Genomic DNA, 3,926 nt, shown 5'->3' with positions numbered 1-3,926 from the left:
CGGGACGGTACAGGCCCACTCAGCAATTCAGCAGCTGTAGTGGTGTCCCACCTCTGCCACCGAGTGGCCAGAGGAGACCACGAAGCGTCCAAACACCAGGGGTACTGTAGCGCAGGAGATAGAGAGATTATTGTTTCCACCCACCCCCTCCCCAGGCATGGGTCCCCGACAGAGTTGTCCTTTAAGGACTACACCAGTGTTTGTTCTATTAAATTTTTTCCTCCTCACCTTCATAGCACCATATCTTATCTTTAGTTATTCCATCTACATGAGGACTTGTTTTTTGTGGGAACAATTGAACATCAAATGTAGTGGCACCCTTAATTTTTTCCATAAAATATGCTGTAAAACAAAAAGAAAAACATTTGCAGGTTGAAACAGGTTCACAACTTTTATAGAGATTTTTCTTCTTTCTTTTTTTAGCTCCCCCTAGGTGACTTTGCCATGTGATCACTTCTACATATCTGTAATATGTATCCACAGCATGTCTATGGTAGAGAAATCGACCGAGCTGGGGTGTAGCTGTAGTGTGCATATACATGTATGTGTATATGCACGTATATATGCATGTATGTGTATGTGTGTGTATCTATATGTATTCTTATATTCTCCCTCTTATTGAATACTCTCACTAATCTATATTTGCACAACCGTTCCCAAAATGGCCAGTTATCAATGATTACATAAGGACATTTTTCCGTGATCTGTTTGCACACACCTGTGTTGTTAGCTATTAGATAACTCCATGACACTGTTAGTCAGTGGGAGGTTTCCTCATACACACCCCCTGCCAACTATACTACTACCGCATTACAAGGTATCTAAACATATCCATCTGCGCCCTGGATTGTTTGTATACAGAGAGGCACGTCTGTCACACCTCCCCTAATAGCCAATCCTACAGGGCTTATTTAAAGGGACACTTACCCATAAGTACACTCTCAGAAGACTGATAACAAAGAGCAATAGAGCGTCTTACATAACAAAAATTCACCGCTTAATTGAATTCACCGCTTCTCTGGTTCCTCTTTGGATCTTGGAATATGTTGATCCTGTTCTAATTCAAGTGGTCCCGAAATATCAGCACATAATAGGAAATTATGGGGGGGGGGGGGGCACTTTAAGGGTTTCATGTGACTATGCAATAGAGTGTATTTTTAGTGCCCGCATTATGCAGTGTACTTCACCTAACAATATGTGATCTCAGGAGCCACTATTGTAAGAGCTTGTTTAGTCTGAGGATTGGAGAAAGACTGCAAATTAGCAAAATGTGGATGCTGGAGGGGGCAGGGAAGCTTGGTGGTGTTATAAAATGCCTCTTGGTGTAATGAAACATGTAAAATAGTATGTAATAGTAGAAGATGTATATGTAAAAGTGGTCATGTATATGGTGTAATTCAATGTCCCTATGATACCACTTTACTAGCATGCAGGCAATATGTTTAATCATAAGGACTTTACAATAAAGGGGTACATGAGGAAATAATCTTGGTGTCAGAAATTTATAAAGATTTGAAATTACTTCTATTAAAAAAGCTCAAGTCTTCCAGTACTTACCAGCTGCTGTATGTCCTGCAGGAAGTGGTGTATTCTTTTAGTCTGACACAGTGCTCTCTGCCGCCACCTCTGTCCATGTCAGGAACTGTTCAGAGCAGAAGCAAATCCCCAAAGAAAACATCTCCTGCTCTGGACAGTTCCTGACATGGACAGAGGTGGCAGCAGAGAGCACTGTGTCACACTGGAAAGATTACATCACCTACTGCAGGACATACAGCAGCTGATAAGTACTGAAAGATTGGACGTTTTTTTTAATAGAAGTAATTTACAGATCTATATAACTTTATGACACCAGCTGATTTTAAAACTTTCACCCTTTATCTATGATCATGTAGTGTTTAACATTTTTAGTTTTCATTGATTATCACCTGTTTCCTTACACCCCTCCCTGGTGCATGATGATGTGACCATCCATTGTGGAAAAAATCCCTTTAAATCCCTTAATTGGTACCTTATTGTATACAAAGAATAGATGTATTAGATCTAATGGTGCTTTATCCATTGTATCCGTATTGTTACAGATCACATATACATAGTAAAAAGTAAACTTTGAGAATATATAAGGGCAGTGGGGGAGATTTATCAAACCTGGTGTAAAGTGAAACTGGCCCAGTTGCCCCTAGCAACCAATCAGATTCCACCTTTCATTCCTCACAGACTCTTTGGAAAATGAAAGGTGGAATCTGATTGGTTGCTAGGGGCAACTAAGCCAGTCTCACTTTACACCATGTTTGATAAATCTCCCCAGTGTTCTTTCCAGCTGTTGCAAAACTACATGATGAAAATTGGTAGTTTTGCAACAGCTGAAAGGTCACATTTTTGGGGAAACTGCCTGAGGGTCACCAGGCAACTCCCGTACCTTATTTCCTGGCCCGGTGCCTGCCATCAACCTGTTACAATGAAAACATTTGTTCACTTGTGGGCTGGATACATAAACTATAGGAAGATCCTGTTTAGTTTGTAATTAGTACGAGGGGGAAAGTAACATTTTCCACAGAAATACATTATTATTATTATACTTTTTATGTGCTTGTTAGGTGGTATAATTATCTATTATACTGGCATGCATAGGGAACACTTGTGAATTTATACACATTTTAACCCTTTAAATCATATGACGGCAAAGAATGAAATGAAGGATATTAGAGGCTATGGAAAATATTATATGATTCCATTAGAACCTACAACATAAAAGGATACAGTCATTGTACAAACAATACAGGGGACATTATGTAATGCCACCTAGAGGCTATAGCAGAAGGACAATGAGAATGTGACAGTCACCATGACTCTGCATGCTATCCCTTTATCCCGCACAATGGCATATATGATCAGCCTTCTTAATGACGCTCACAGCAAAGCGTTAACAAGGAACGGACAGCTGTGGATTAAGGCCATCTCTTCTGCCTTGCTGAATATCCCCCATTGCTGAATCACGTCATGCGGCCATGTTCTCATAGTGACTCAGCACATTGCTGATCACAGACGATCTGCACAGCAGTCTTATGCTGCGAGGCAGGCAAGTGTGACATCTCTAGACACACAGGATATCAGGCCTGTAATCTGTGCCTTCAGGTCTTTCTGTAAATTCTAAAATCTCTTTAAAAAAAATCATGTTAAACATATTTTTTAAGAATTTTGGGGTTTTTTTCTTCCTAATGTTCCATTTTACCGTCTATATTTTTGTACTAAAAAATATTAAAAATAAAATAATATATATATATATATATATATATATATTTCCACAATCTGTGCAGATTTTAGCATTAGTAAATGTCCCCCAATGTGCACTATTGTGGTCTGCAAGGCTGGAAGCTGTTGTGTCTTTTGCTGGCAGTGCGCCCTTTAGGTAAGGTGCTGGGCCATTTATTGCCATGGGACCATTCCAAATGGACCAGTGTTTTATAAAGATTATTGCACTTTTTCCTAGTAGTGGTGTTCTCTGTGCACTGTCCCTCTAAGAGGTGGAAGCTGCTGGAAGACTCAAGAAGCCTTGGTCCTTGTTAATTTACATCTTGGGAACTGTAAACTGACTGGAGGCCCCAGCTGGTTAATGTGGTTCAAACCTGGTCACCTGGTCTCCTTTCCACATGCTCCTCAGTGAGCAGCACCATAGGTTAGTATCCATTTACACAGAAAGATTATCTGACAGGTTATCTGCCAAAGATTTGAAGCCAAAGCCAGGATCAGAGATCAGTTCATAAAGGAAAGCCTGAGATTTCTCCTCTTTTCAAATCCATTCCTGGCTTTGGCTTAAAATCTTTGGCAGATAATCTGTCAGATAATCTTTCTGTGTAAATGGACCCTTACTTAAAGGGAATGGGGAGGACTGGATAAAGGGGCAGTTCCCAAAAATATTTCAGCTGCTG

Source organism: Dendropsophus ebraccatus, chromosome 1 (assembly GCF_027789765.1).
Source record: "Dendropsophus ebraccatus isolate aDenEbr1 chromosome 1, aDenEbr1.pat, whole genome shotgun sequence".
Taxonomy (NCBI): Eukaryota; Metazoa; Chordata; class Amphibia; order Anura; family Hylidae; genus Dendropsophus; species Dendropsophus ebraccatus.
This window is presented reverse-complemented; position numbering follows the sequence as displayed.